Below are 16,794 nucleotides of genomic sequence, written 5' to 3'. Positions count from 1 at the left end.
CGCAACACACCGTTGGGTGGCTTGCGGAGTATAAATGTAGATGTAGATGTAGACTGTCTCTGGTCTGTATTTAAAACAAACACGAAATCTATGGAACACTGTTACTAGTACTCGAAAATTAAAGCTTCTTAAAAGCAAAATCACACGGAAAAAGAAGTGATAAATAAGAAAAACACAGTTAATACTCAAATTTACGTAGCTTTCTGCACAGGCGATGTGAAGCAGACGGTAGCCTAGCGAGATCCGTTGCGGAGCGACTTTCCTCCAAGTTTTACAGGATTACAAACCTACTTTCTCTATGCATGAACCACCATTATTACAGTTAATTTTTTAGCTTTTACATTATTTTACAGCACATTACTTCCGAAATTATTGTCATAGGTCAATAACAATTATATAAATTATCACAAATAAAGAATAAATCATGTACATCGATGTTATATCAAAGAACATAGTTACACAGAAGTCACATTTCTTAAACATAGAAAAATTATTTAAATGACACCACTGTAAGTAATACCGATAATTTTATTGCAACCCTTGTTTCAGTCTGACTAACCCGACCGTATCGACATCATATTTACAGCTGGCCTGCAAATTACCAATGCTGTTATGCCGAACAAATGTTAAGTTGTGTATAGGTTCTTATTATAGTTCTCCATATTGCGGTTACACTCTTATTCACCTGAAGATGAGTTTTTAATCGCTTGAAGCCGGCGGTGATTCAGACAATAAAACTATTTGCAACCTTAATTAGTGAGTGTGATGTCAGTCCCCTTTTATAGAACTGTGGCTGTAAAATCACTTTCTCTGCTACAGGAGATGCCTGGGCTGAATTGATAGTAACATTCAGTTGCAACATTCGCAACAGAAAATAAGCAGCACAGCGACCTCGTAGGGGTCATCCGCCTGTACAGTATTCCCAACTGTGCTGTTGTGAATGTACACAGACAACGCCGTCAACCTTCCGGCCACGCCTTTCTAATTATCTGCCGTGTTCTGAACTAAGCTGCGGAGATAATGACGTCGGCACTGCGTCGCGCTGGGGCAATTTAGCCTCCCGTTGCCAGGAAACGGCAGTTCCCTGCCCTCGGTCCTAGCCTCACTCAGCTAGCTTCGGCCGTGCTACGCAGCACACCGTCTCTCTCCTTTGGCGGATAGTGTACTTCTGAATATATTCTAATGTCTGTAGTTCAATATATCGGCAGCCCCGTCACTTTGCTCAGCTTTCCGGCCTCTGCGCAGTGAAGTTACGCACAGAACGGCGCGGTTCTGCGGCAGCGGCCGCCACCTTTTAATTATCGGCGGTGCTGTGAGCTGAGACGAGCCTACGGGGACCGTCTGCTGCCGCTTGGTGGCAACCGAGGCTCCCGTTGCTAGGAGACCGCAGAACTCCTCGAAGCCCCTTCCTCAGTTGCACTTTGCCAGCGCAAAGCCGCTACGCAGTACACTGCTACAGTTAATCGCACTTCTGAGGATATTCGTTCTTATGAAACACATTTTATTTGCATTTCTACGTGGGGATCACAACAATGAAATCCATTTGAAAGACGAAATAACAACATTGCTGCAAAGCGGAGCTAGATGTCAATGATGTGTAATCCAGCACGACGTGAGCTGTGAAAACACTTTATGGTTAGAACTGACTTTTAATACTTGAAAGCTTTACATTTGCCACATTTACCTATTTCATCATTTCTGTGCCTTAACTGCCCAGTTAGAATGGTTACGGCCACGCAAAATACGTGACTGCAATACACTATGCGCGCTTCATCTGTCGGCTCATCATAACGCAATACTTAGTCTCACTTGTCTGCTATCCTACCACTGCCAAACACAGACAAAAAAAAAATTATGACACCCCTCTCCATCTCCTTCTCTTTTGTTGCAGTCCTCCTCTTCAACAAGTTAGTCTGCACCGTGCGCAACATTTAATGCCCTGTTTCATTTCAGTAAGAGCAGGTTGGTCACGGGAGGAACACACACTTGCACACTTTCCAGACAGAGAATGTCGGCGGCCCACGGAAATGTTGGGATAAAAAGCAACGGCCAATCCTTCCATAACCGAAAGTCAGAGTGAAACGAGGAAGAGAACTGTCACTACTCGGAGACAACCGTGACGTGTCGAAGACATAAACGCTGACAGAATCCCCCCCCCCCCCAAAAAAAAGAACAAATAACGTAGAAGCCTTGTCGCACCCACAAATCGGTCATAGTGTGAATCAGAGAAATGCACCGTGTCGAAGAAGAAAGGAGATGGGGAGCAGAGGGTAAGCGCTTAGCCGCAGAACACGTCCTAAACATGACAGTGCAATGTCCACAGGAAACAATATAGCATGTAATTTCCAGTGCAAACACCCTGAGCTACAAACAATCGAACGCAGCACTGTATGTGTTACAATACACAGTGCAATCACGGAGAATTGCTAACAGTCGAACGCAGCACGATACGCAGATCCCCTACAGCAATGCCTGACATCACCACAAAAATTCCATAATCTGAAAAAAAACAAACAATTCGAGACTTTAACTGTCACAGCAACACATACCACTACAAATAAACGGTTGACAACGGCCACATATTGGAAAAATGCGCTGAAATAAATATCTTGTAATCATACAACCCGAAATGTCATTGCTCCCTTAACAGCTACATATGAAGTCTCAGTTACGGCACTACTTCGCCAACGCAAGCAAGCGCGATTGATGCCTCAAAACGGTATAGGTAACCATCCCTAAAATGTAACACAGGTGAACTCGAATCCCGACATGTATTCCTATTAGAACAACACAATTGTAATTTCATTGAACGTCTAATTTTAGAAATGTCAAATATATACACTACGCTGAAGATTTCGCTGCAGACATAAGGAAACTCAGTTCACCGCCAAAAATTAAAAAACTTCGTAGATGATCTCCTAAAAACCTCGAAGGGAGATATGCAGCAAAATTGTAGGCAGTGTCTTATCTCATGTCTCAAAGATGAATGAAGGGAAATCTTGACCAAATACGAAGTACTTCACAAGCAACATGCCGTTGGTGAAGAGTCTATCTCATGAGTAACTGCACCAATGAAAATGTTAAATGAGAAAAGCCATAGAAAGTGGATTAGAACCTTGGAAGAAATGGACGTGACTGCCAGGAGAACAAGGGCGCGGTATTTAGTCAAAACACTGGACAGTGACCCTAAAGTAGTCAAACAAATGTCAAAAGTAGCACCCATCAAAGCTGCCCATCAGCTCCTTCTATGTGGAAAATCCTACCGAAGAGGTCGAAAACCAAAAATCAACAGATGCCCACAGCGAAGCTCGAATAACTTATTTATGTCATTTTCATTGCAAAAACCTCAATATATCACTAAAATATAAAAAATAGTCTCGGATGAAGACATTTGTGTTGAACAGATGAAACAGATAAACAATACGTCCTGGACCTGGTCCAAAATCCCAGTGATGTCGACAATGATTGTGGCACTGCTAAAGCGTGGGAAAGAGCCAGATCCTCCGAACTGTTGTCGCCCAATGTCGCAGTTATATCACCAATACACACTGTATGAACGTGTGATACCGAACCACATTATTGTCCTCGTAGCTCGATAGCTCCTATCATAACGGGCGAGGAAAATATTACACCAGCCAAATCGTGTCCCATACTGAATATATAAATGAAGGATAGGAAGTTAAGAAACAAATGGACTAGACCAGCTTCACGTAGGATCTGCATACGGCACAGTGAAGCACGACAAAACTGTTTGCCACACTTAAAGATAGTCAGTTTGTAAAAGTCACTGAACCACTTCTGCAAAGCAGAATGTTCTCGTCAAGGGTGAATGAGTGATGACAACGACACGGTAGTTACCTGACTCTTACTATTCAACCTGAATACTAATGACAGATCAACATCAAAAGACCTGAATCTCTTCCTGTACGCTGACGATTTGGCCATCTCTGCGTAAGGAAACTGTTTCGAGGAGCTAGAAGAAAACCTACAAAGTGCTCTAAGCACCATGTCAGAATACTGCCAGGAAAAATACCTTAAATCAGATTACTCAAAGACACAACTCAGCTCCTTAAGCTTTCAACCAAAACAAGCAAACAGAAAGTGACTGTAACCTGGAATGTCATCACTCTCGAACACACATAATTTGGTGTCTATTGTAACAGGCATTGACATACAAACAGCACTGCCATAAGATCTTTTAAAAAATCGCAGCATGAAATAACAAACTGAGAAAATTACCTAACAAGAAACTAAGGCTAGATTAAAGTTGAAGAGAACTGTGCGTTTTTACGGCAGTATATAATTGCTTGCGTGATCTGTACAAGCCAGAAAGATCAATCTACCATTAAATGAAGTATTCTGACTAATAGGAACCCACACCGTTCGATGAACTGTACAAAAGTGGTCGGATTTGTTGATCCCTACTGCCAAAGAGAGCGTCACAAACACACTGAAAACTGCCCCATCGTTGAACAGCACTCCTTGTTTGGATTCCCATCTCGAAATGGAGTACTTAATCCTAAAAGCCTGCGAATGACTAACCGTGACTGTACTTGAGCGTTTGCGACTAGAAATTAAGATGTAAGGTCTAGAGTTGCCTTAACCAGATACGAATGTGCGTAACACCAGCGAATGTAAAGCTGATCCATTGGGGTCTTATTGATGAATAGGTGGACAAGTGTCATTGTAGGCCATGTCGGGACACGACAAATCTCCTGGACGGTCGTAACTGTTTTAGTAAAAGTACCTTCCATGAATTATGTATAGTAGGAAAGAAAGGAAGCATTAAAAGATGCAATTCTTTTATCTCCGAATGCGAAACAAAAAATAAATAAATAAAATGAAATGAAAGAATAACTGAAAAAATTCCATTTTTCAAGCTTTCCCGTCCCAGAATTTAAGTGTATTGCCAGATTGCCTCCTTCAAACTATAAAAGAAATATTTCCATCTTCTTCTTGTTATGTTTCTTGCACTATTAGTCTGTCAATCAGTATCTTTTCCTCCATCCACATTAGACGTGTTTTATCACACTCCTCAATATATTTCATACCCACTCGTTCCTTTTTGGGCATTGCTGCGAGTGCTGATACTTCAAATCTATCTGCCTTTAACTTGTAGTTATTTTACTTCTCACGAACGAATGTGTATTGCGTTTCCAAAACTATCCATACAACTTTGATCACGTATATTTTAGAAATCGGAATGTCTGATGGTGCAGTTTGGACCATAATGTTCACCCACACCTGAATTTTTTAGTATCTGTTTAGTATTGATTAAGATACTTCAACGTGTGTGCCAGCTGTAGCCTGCAGGATTTCCAAGAAATATTCCAGTTCCTCCGATGTCCGTGATCGGACGCCCAGATCTCGTGCTCTTCAGGTGACTTTCGGTTTCCTTGAACACCGTGTTCCGCTGTCTGGTAGTCGGAGGTGATAAGTAGGCTTGTGTGACGAATTCAGAAGTTGCACTGGATCTGGTTGACAGATATGTTCTATGGCTCTTTTCGTGAATAGCTAACCATCAAAAACAAGGATAAATGTTAGGAGGATGTGAACATTATGCCACCCACCGCACCTTCCCATGTATCGTTATTCGTGAAATATAAGTAATTAAAACTGCAAAGACAATTTTATTGGTTATTTTATTCTGTACTTCTTGTAAGACCTCTTGCGACGTACGGACGTTTGACCCAAAATCGGGAAATGCATGCTCGAACATAAATACAGAGGCCAGCCAAGCGTGCAGGTGGCTCTATTGTATTTAACCACGGACGGCACATGTCCAATGCCCTCAGTACGTTGGAGGTGTCAATCATGGTTCTGTGTAATTGTGAGTACATTACTTCGGAGCTAAGTGTATTTCAACAAGGTCCAGTTATCAGTGTTCTTACTGCGAGTGTTTCCAAAACCAAGTTAGTCAATGTGTTTGGTGTTTCAGGAGGCACTGTATCGAAGATTTATACCGCATACGGGGAAAGCGGAAAATATCATCCTCTAAGTCATAATTCGGACCAAAAGCTGGTTTTCTCTTATTGCGGCAGATGACCGTTGATGAAGACTGTGAGGAAAATTAAGAGGATGATTACTGTAACAGTCATAGCAGAGCTAAATGTCGCACTCACGAGTCTTGTCACCATCGCAACACGAAGTGCCTTCCATAAGCAGGGAATCACAAGGCGAGCTGGACTTCCGAAACCACACATCACTCAGGCAAGTTTCCGTAACTGGAAAACGTAACGTCGAAGCCATAATAACTGGACTATGGAGAAGAGAGTCTGTTGGTGGGATGAGTCTTACTGACAATATTACCAGCTTATAGCCCAGTTTTTACCTAACATACGCTGTACAAAGCCTACGATGCAACCTGCCTGCTGCTATGAGTGAAACAACGTTGGGGGTCGATGACGATTGGGGCAGTCACATCATCAGAAAGAGATTTTCACTCTGCAGCGGAGTGTTCGGTGATATGAAACTTGTTGGCAGTTTAAAACTGTGTGCCGGACCGCGACGAGAAACTCGGGACCTTTGCCTTTCGCGATCCTTGCAGGAGAGCTTCTGTAAGGTTTGGAAGGTAGGAGAAGAGGTACTGGCAGGACTAAAGCTGTGAGGACGGGGCGTGATTCATGCTTGGCTAGCTCTGTTTGTAGAGCACCTACCCGCGAAAGGCAAGGGTCCCAAGTTGGAGCCTCGGTCCGGCACAAAGTTTTAATCTGCCAGCAAGTTTCATATCAGCGCACACTCCGCTGCAGAGTGAAAGTCTCACTCTGGAATCAGTCCCATGCTTACCCTGCAAGGTCGCATTACTGTCACGTAATCCGTGACAGTATTGTCACGGATTACGTGACCGTTCCAGCTCATCCGGTCCATTCCATGGTTTAACGACGATGCTGTGTTCCATCACGACGGAGCACGTGTTCACACAATTCACGTAGTCCAGAACTGGTTTTGGTAGTACGAGGATGGACTGTCGCGTTTCCTCTGGCCGCTGCAGTCACAATATCTCAATATTAAGGAGTGTGTGTGGCCTACATTGGAGAGAAAGGGGCGTGATCGGTATCCACCTACTTCAACGTCAGCTGAGCTTTTCACTATTTCAGGGGGAACAGTGGTATTAGGCTCATAGTAAGCTGTCATGGTCTTGGAAAGAGAAATGACAGAGGTGAATGGTTAATTGAGTTCTGCAGGGAAAGGCAGCTGATAGCGGCAAACACATGGTTCAAGAACCATAAGAGGAGGCTCTACACTTGTAAATCACCAGGGGATAAATACAGAAACCAAACCGATTTTATACTGGTAGAAGAATGATACATGAATGGAATCAAGAAGGTGCACACATTATCAGGTGCAGAAATAGAAATAGAAATAAGAATGAAAAAACCTGAAAAAGGCGACAATGGTGAAGAAGTGGGATCTAGAGAAGATAAGGTTCAACAAAGAAAAAATTACAGAAATGCTGTCTCGGTACTTTCTAAACACAGTACGAGACAAAGAAGCACCTGATAATGCCAGCGAGTACTGGAATATGCTGAAAGAAGGAATCATTAAAGCAGGACAGCAAAATATAGGATATGTAAAAGTGAAGAGGTCAAAAAAACCATGGGTCACACAAGAAATGATTTCCAAGATGGAGGAGAGAAGAAAATGGAAAAACAAGAACCCTGAAGATGCAAGAAAGATATACCGAAGGTTAAATAACGAACTGCGAAGAGAAACAGAGCAGGCTAGGAAAAAATGACTAAAAGAGGAATGTGATGAAATTGAAGAACTGGACAGGAAGGGAAGATACGACTTACTATACAACAGAGTAAAAACTATGACATGGGAACAAAACAGAGCAGGAAGTAAATTTTGAGTAAAGACGAAGAGGTAGTGTACAAAGATAGTGACGATGTCCTCCAGAGATGGGAAGAATATATAAAAGAGCTATATCACACAAATAGCAAACCGGAAACTCTGGAACTTGAATCACACAACAGTGTAAGTGATGAAGAGAAAGGACCGACCATCATAATGGAAGAAGTAAAGTCTGCCATTGCTGCAATGAAAAATGGCAAAGCAGTAGGTACAGATACAATACCGGGAGAAATACTAAAATGCTTGAACCACAATGGAATAAGAGAAATATTGAGGTTATGTAATAAAATATATGACAGTGGTGAATGGCCTGAGGACTTTTTGACAACAGTAATGATTCCATTACCGAAAAAACAAGGAACCAAGATATGCAACGAGCACAGAACAATCAGCCTCATTTCACATGCAGCCAAAGTGATGTTAAGAATAATTAATAAAAGACTTGAGAAAGTAATAGAGGAGAATCTCGGCGAGGAGCAGTTTGGCTTTAGACGTAATACGGGCACCAGAGATGCAATAGGGCTCCTACGAATCTTGGGAGAAAGGTTTACTGAAAAAGGAAGAGACCTATATATGTGCTTCATCGATTTAGAAAAGGCATTTGACAATGTGGTTTGGGACAAGCTGGCGACTATTATGAGGGAAAAGAGAGTGGACTGGAAAACCAGAAGACTTATAAACTCATTATACCTTAATCGAAAAGTTTCAGTTAAAGTGAGAGGAGAAAGTACAAACTGGATCAGACTAGGGAAAGGAGTAAGACAAGGATGCTGTTTATCACCTACTCTTTTCAACCTGTACTTGGAAAATATGATTGACCAATGCTCATTAGATGACAAAGGAGTAGAAATTGGAGGAAGAAGAGTAGGGTGCTTGAGATTTGCTGATGACATGGTCCTTCTAGCCACAGGGGAAAAAGAATTACAGGATTTGGTGGACACCATTGCAACCAACGGAAAAAAAGTATGGAATGAAAATTAACACAAATAAAACAAAAGTATTGGCAATAGGAGTAAATAAGGAAATAAAAATTGTGCTGAATGGAGAAATACTAGAACAGGTGCAAAATTTTAAGTATCTTGGAAGCAGGATAGACACCGACTGGAAGTGCACCACAGAAATTAAAACAAGGATAGCAATGGCAAAAGAGGCGTTTTATAAGAAAAGGAGAATCGTCTGCAGCGGTCTGGACAGAGAACTCAGAAAGATACTCAAAAATGTCTTGTATGGAGTGTTCTTCTATATGGCGCTGAAACATGGACTATGAGGAAAATAGACAGAGAAAGGCTGGAGGCTTTTGAGATCTGGACATGGCGGAAGATGGAAAGAGTAAGTTGGATAGACAGAGTAAAAAATGAAGAGGTATTGAGAAGAGTGGGAGAGAAAAACAGTTACTAGATGTAATAAAGAGAAGAAAAAGAAATTGGATTGGGCATATATTAAGAAAGAATGACGGACTGATAAAAACTGTTTTAGAAGGTTATGTAGAAGGGAAAAGGAAGCGAGGAAGGAAGAGATTCCAGATACTGGATGACATGATGGACGGTACAACATACAGCAGTCTTAAGAAGGAAGCAATGGATCGCAGAAAATGGAGAGGCAAAGGACCTGCTAATATAGCAGATAACGGATGATGATGATGAGTGGTACTAGATTCCCTAGAAAACCATACAGGACCTGTATTTATCAATTCCCAGGTAACTGGAATCTGTTTCTAACGCCAAAGGTTTCCCCTCTCCGCGTTTACATGGTAATGTGCTGTGCTTTGGTGTTTCCATGTTTTCGTCCACCCCTGTACCTCCTGTAATGAATGTAATGTAACGCGTGTAAAACTTCTAGCCTGATGTAAGAGCGGACGTGGTAGCCCTAATTTATATTGAATTAACAAATCAAAAAATAAAACAAACTGTGTCATTTAAAATCTTATCTCTTTTCTTACTGCTCATGAGAAATTCCCAAGTTTGACACGTAAACTAAAGCAAACTACTCCTGATACCTTATCTACTAACTTCCTCCTTGGAAACAGTAACTTTTTTTTACACTTTCACTTGATTCCAGGCGTGGGATTTACCATTCTGTGTAAGCACAGTGCAGCGATTGCGATTACAGCATGAGTGAGAAGAACTGAATGTTCCTGCCGCGATATATTATTGCATCTGAATATGCTAACTCCGTAAATTGTTCCCTATGTTAGACTTCACGTGGAAGACTACCATGGATAAACAACGAGTTTGCACTCGGTGTTTCACTGATTGCTGGAAGAGAAAACTGTGTACATTATGTCTTCTAAAGCTGACTTTGTTCCCTCTAGAACAGAGTATTTGACTGTTTACTGGAAGTTGTCTTAAATGATCAATTATGTCATTTTATGCTACTAACGTTCTTTTTCCCACTTGTATTTCAGTATCCTTTTATAAAAATGGAAATGAAATTCAAATATTTAGAAAGCCCGCTGAAAGGTTGATTCGAGTCATGTGATGCCTATGACGTTACCAGCTGGCTCACTGCTGCTGCTACTACCATAATGCTAATTCACAGTGATGTCATGTTTTAGAATTTACGTTTCCGAAAACGTGTTACAAACGGTGTGTAATATCATACTGTACAAATTCATCCATTAAAACTAGCGAGAAGCTATTTTTAGCGTACCAGATAATAAGAAGATGCGTAAAGTGTGGTTGCACTGTATCGGCAAATTGCCACCACGTCGACGCACAGGTTCACTAACTTGCACTGCGAAGTTAACATTAACTTACCTCCGAGATATGTTCTTCCATTGTTGCATCGAAGGATACCGTCATCCAACGAAATTAAACTCCTAGAAAAAATTGACATATTCCCCATCTATAAGTGAATTTTTCGATAGCTCAATTGTTAGAGTGACAGATGGTCTATTTTTATAAGATGATATCCATAGATCGCTGGTTCGAATCTATCCCGAAATAACATTTTAATTTGTTTGTAAAACGAATCAACAGTCTCGTATGAAAGCCACTTCATAATCGCAAGACTTCAACACACCGATCAGAAACAGAAAATTATCCTGCTTACCTTGCTGTTTACATCTGCTTATATTTGCAAATGATGTTCACACATGTCATGCCCAGAAAGATATTTTCTAGTTAATGTGAGAAAACACTATTTACTTCATTAGAAAAAAATGGTTCAAATGGCTCTGAGCACTATGGGACTCAACTGCTGAGGTCATTAGTCCCCTAGAACTTAGAACTAGTTAAACCTAACTAACCTAAGGACATCACAAACATCCATTCCCGAGGCAGGATTCGAACCTGCGACCGTAGCGGTCTTGCGGTTCCAGACTGCAGCGCCTTTAACCGCACGGCCACTTCGGCCGGCTTACTTTATTAGAAACAATGTTTTTATTTTCGCAATTTGCAGTTAAGGTCCTTATTATTTAAACTTTTGCAGTTTCGTTATCATGCATAAAGATGAAATAAGTCGGCTTCAGACGTTAGTTTACTGTCGCAAACATCGCAGCCCTTACGTTTGTGTCACCTGCGTGCTGTACACGCTTTATATCTCACCGTATAACATCATCGTCCTACACCTCTTTCTAGAATGGGCGTATGGTGTTATTTTCACTACTAACAATGCTTCCCAAAAAAATGAATAGTTTGTTCGCAAAGTAAATGCATTTGTCCTCTGTCATACATTTCTCAGACTAAGAATAATGTGAAGCTATATATAATAAACACACAATCGAAACAACTGCTAGAACTAGATCTTGCTAAACCCATATTCGTATTTCGTGTAAAAGATTAAAAAAACATGACCCTTCCAGGATTAGAACATGTAATCTGTTAATTTGCAATACCATAGTCTATCTGTTGCGCCACAGAACTCCTGCTGGATAGGTAATTTCTGCTGAGTATCTTCTAGAAAGGAAACCGGCACTAAGTTTTGGCAACAATAACTTTATTGTGTTTTGGGTCGCACCTCGTGACTGATAGCCGACAATCTAGTTGTAATACACGGACCCATTTGCAACAGTTCTACAGTTCCTTAGTTTGGAGCGAGCTTAATGATGTTGCAGGGAACAGGGAAAAGAATGTACATCGTTGCGTATACCGCCGCTCCAAATTGGTAGAGCTAAATGCTTCGCAAAGCTTCAATATCACTGTTCACAAAATTCCTTTCTATTGCTACTTAAAAGTTGTAATTGTGTTTTCCATCACTAAACAGCTAATCTGTTTGCAGAAAAAGTACGTAAAACCCTCGCAAATTTGGCTAGCATTCCTATAACACACATATAATTTCGTCTTACTCCTGATTCTATGAATTTGAAAGTAAAGTTCTATGTACTGACTTGGCAGAAAATCCTAAGAAATTTTGGTCAGATGTCAAAGCGGTAGGTGGATCAAAACAAAATGTCCAGACACTCTGTGACCGAGATGGTACTGAAACATAGGATGACGGACTAAAGGCCGAAATACTAAATGTCTTTTTCCAAAGTTGTTTCACAGAGGAAGATTGCACTGTAGTTCCTTCTCTAGATTGTCGCACAGATGACAAAATGGTAGATATCGAAATAGACGACAGAGGGATAGAGAAACAATTAAAATCGCTCAAAAGAGGAAAGGCCTCTGGACCTGATGGGATACCAGTTCAATTTTACACAGAGTACGCGAAGGAACTTGCCCCCCTTCTTGCAGCGGTGTACCGTAGGTCTCTAGAAGAGCGTAGCGTTCCAAAGGATTGGAAAAGGGCACAGGTCATCCCCGTTTTCAAGAAGGGACGTCGAACAGATGTACAGAACTATAGACCTATATCTCTAACGTCGATCAGTTGTAGAATTTTGGAACACGTATTGTGTTCGAGTATAATGACTTCTCTGGAGACTAGAAATCTACTATGTAGGAATCAGCATGGGTTTCGAAAAAGACGGTCATGTGAAACCCAGCTCGCGCTATTCGTCCACGAGACTCAGAGGGCCATAGACACGGGTTCACAGGTAGATGCCGTGTTTCTTGACTTCCGCAAGGCGTTCGATACAGTTCCCCACAGTCGTTTAATGAACACAGTAAGAGCATATGGACTGTCAGGCCAATTGTGTGATTGGATTGAGGAGTTCCTAGATAACAGGACGCAGCATGTCATTCTCAATGGAGAGAAGTCCTCCTATGTAAGAGTGATTTCAGGTGTGCCGCAGGGGTGTCATAGGACCGTTGCTATTCACAATATACATAAATGACATGGTGGATGACATCGGAAGTTCACTGAGGCTTTTTGCAGATGATGCTGTGGTGTATCGAGAGGTTGTAACAATGTAAAATTGTACTGAAATGCAGGAGGATTTGCAACGAATTGACGCATGGTGCAGGGAATGGCAATTGAATCTCAATGTAGACAAGTGTAATGTGCTGCGAATACACAGAAAGATAGATCCTTTATCATTTAGCTACAAAACAGCAGGTCAGCAACTGGAAGCAGTTAATACCATAAATTATCTGGGAGTACGCATTAGGAGTGATTTAAAATGGAATGATCATATAATGTTGAGCGTCGGTAAAGCAGATGCCAGACTGAGATTCATTGGAAGAATCCTAAGGAAATGCAATCCGAAAACAAAGGAAGTAGGTTACAGTACGCTTGTTCGCCCACTGCTTGAATACTGCTCAGCAGTGTGGGATCCGTACCAGATAGGGTTGATATAAGATATGGAGAAGATCCAACGGAGAGCAGCGCGCTTCGTCACAGGATCATTCAGTAATCGTGAAAGCGTTACGGTGATGATAGATAAACTCCAGTGGAAGACTCTGCAGGAGAGACGCTCAGTAGCTCGGTACGGGCTTTTGTCAAAGTTTCGAGAACATACCTTCACCGAAGAGTCAAGCAGTATATTGCTCCCTCCTACGTATATCTCGCGAAGAGACCATGAGGATAAAATCAGAGAGATTAGAGCCCACACAGAGGCATACCGACAATCCTTCTTTCCACGAACAATACGAGACTGGAATAGAAGGCAGAACCGATAGAGGTTCTCAAGGTACCCTCCGCCACACACCGTCAGGTGGCTTGCGGAGTATGGATGTAGATGTAGATGTAGAACAGACTGTTTTGATCACGTGGCCATGTCTTGATATTTAACGATTTTTAAGCTTTACTGTAAATTCTATTTCAATGTTATAATGGATCAGAATAGCAACAATCCGAACCATAATTTTGACACAGGAGAGTGACCTACTCATCTCAGTAGCCCTCGTTTTCTAACATTTGTTTCAGTCTTAAATACAAAACAATGTTTACGATAACTTGTTATGTGTTAACCTCACCGAGCAACGGCTTAGCTGCAACTGTCACTTGCAAGGCGCATATCCTTCAGCAACCGTCCGTCTCCTAAGAAATTCATCACGTTAATTCGATTCATTGCTTTGCATCCCAAAAGTTCTTTTACATAAACAGTATTGCAAGCACGAAACGTATGTATAGGTAAGAATACCTTTAGTACTTTAAAGAGCTACAAACTAATTTTTATCACTTGAAGTCATGCATAATGGCGTCAATTTCATATGGAGTTTATACGGTATGCTGTAGCCCTAGGACAAAGTTACACACCGACTGAAACCTTCCCACTCTCCAGGTCGAGGTGTTTTGGGCATCTGCAGTAGTCTAGTAGGTAATCTGCCTATCTCTTGAGACACGCGAATGTCAGTCTGAACTGAAATTACATTATGACTCGCAGCGTGGCATAAATTCTGTTACAATATTATCATTCTTCGTTGAAGAATTCAGATTCAAACACGTGGGCAATGGGCGCGGATAATTCACTGTTCCTTTCAAAGTACAGTAATTCTCAATTGTTTCACTGCATGGCTGGCTTCCGAAGCCCCTCTCCGTGGTCAAGTGTTGTATGTCTTGCGGACCCCAATGATTTCGCTTTGGTTGAGACAATCACTGGCTACAGTGCGAAATTCGATTTGGAAGAACGTTGGTGAGAGGAAGAAGTCATACTTGGCGGCTGCATGGCATTGCACCGTGTTGAACTTGACCGTTGGCTTCTGTTCAGTCTGTACTCTGGTTTCAAGATCGTTTTATTATTTACGTATTTGGATGACATCACTACATACTCCCTGCTACAACCTCTTTTCTATGTGCGTCTCAGTAATGTTTCGTGCAGGACGTGTGTCTTGTTTCTTTTTTTCTTTTTCCTTCTAGTCATGTTTCGAGCGGAATAACTGCTCACGCCGTGGGTTTGTTTCAATTTTAATGGACGGAAATTCATCGAGTAAACCAGAAGATCTGTGTAAAACTTGTTTTTGGTTCCGTGACTATACTCACGCTCCCAATGTAGCGTTACAGGCCATTTGTTGCTCTTTATCTATATAAATGGTTTAGTGGACAACCTGAGCAGAGATCTTAGGTTGTCTGCAGATGGTGCTGTCGTTTATCACCTAGAAAATTCATCAGAACATCAAAACGAATTACAAAACGATTTAGGTAAGATATCGATATTGTACGAAAATTGGCAGTTGACTCTATATAATGACAGGTGTGAGGTATTCCACATGATCGCTAAAATGAATCCGTTAAACTTCGCTTACACGGTAAATTAGCCAAATCTAAAGACTCTAAATTCAACTAAATACTTAGGAATTACAATTACGTAGAACTTACATTGGAAAGAACTCATAGAAAGTGTTGTGGGTGAGGCGAACCAAAGAGTAGAAAATGCTACAGATCTACTAATGGGGCTGCCTACACTACGCTTGTCCGTCCTCTTTTGGAGTATACTGCGCGGTCTGGGATCCTTAACAGATAGGATTAACGGAGTACATCGTGAAAGTTAGACGAAGGGCAGCACCTTTTTTACTGTCGCGAAATAGGGTAGAGAGTGTCACAGAAATGATACAGGGTTTCGGGTGGATATAATTAAAACAAAGGCGTTTTTCGTTGTGGCATAACCATCTCACGAAATTTCAGTCACCAACTTTCTCCTTGAAATACGAAAATATTTTGTTGTAAATAATAGATTTCAGCTATCAGCCGCCCTTCCTAATTTCTCAATGCATTGAGAATGGCTAGTTTCTAGCTGAAATCTAGATCTGCCAATAAAATTTAAAAAGGGCGAGTGATAGCTGAAATCTGTTATTTACAAGTTAATATAACAGTCGCTGCGTGCAACAGCCTTCTCAATGGAAGGTAACCCGACGAAAATATTTTGTATACACCGTCCTACATATGGAGAACCGAACATCATAATAACATAAGGGAAGTCAGACATCGCACGGAAAGATACAGATGTTCATTTCCTCTGCGCGCTGATCGAGAGTGGAATAATAAATAATGTGAAGGTGGTTCGATGAACCCTTTGCCAGGCACTTCATTCTGATTTGCAGAGTATCCATGTAGATGTAGATGAATGGAATTGAGCTTTCCTCGTTATTAGGTTCGGCAACGTCAGTCCACTTGGATAACGATATACTGTTGTATGTCTCACATTCGTGAGCCCTCGTGCAAATCACTACCTCTCTTCTCTCTCAAATACTAGAAAATAGCTGCTTTTCATCATATTATTTCTTTGTTCGAGTAGTAATATTAGGAATCTGAAGGCTGCTGTGCAACACTTGAAACAGTTTCGCTTACCCTGTACTGACGGGACAACTGCCTGCAACTGATACGGCGCCCACCTTACTCAGTGTTAGTCACATTTCTCTCCTTTTTCCAAGTCTTATGTCCGAAAATTTAGGGTACGCTCTTCGCGATTTCCTGCTTCCTCAAACGGCCCCCTCTCAGACTAGCGGTGAAACACTGTTGCAGACATTGAATGCCGGGTTTTTGTCGGAGGGCATTATGTCTCCTGATACAACCTTGCTGCCCGCCTCAGTAAATTTTTCTCGAATGGCGTGAAACTCCCGCGAAAAATATAGGTGTTACAGGTAAATGATAAATCCACAGTATTTCCTGTCACGCTCAGGAGTG

The sequence above is a fragment of the Schistocerca cancellata genome, chromosome 1 (genome assembly GCF_023864275.1).
Source record: "Schistocerca cancellata isolate TAMUIC-IGC-003103 chromosome 1, iqSchCanc2.1, whole genome shotgun sequence".
Taxonomy (NCBI): domain Eukaryota; kingdom Metazoa; phylum Arthropoda; class Insecta; order Orthoptera; family Acrididae; genus Schistocerca; species Schistocerca cancellata.
This window is presented reverse-complemented; position numbering follows the sequence as displayed.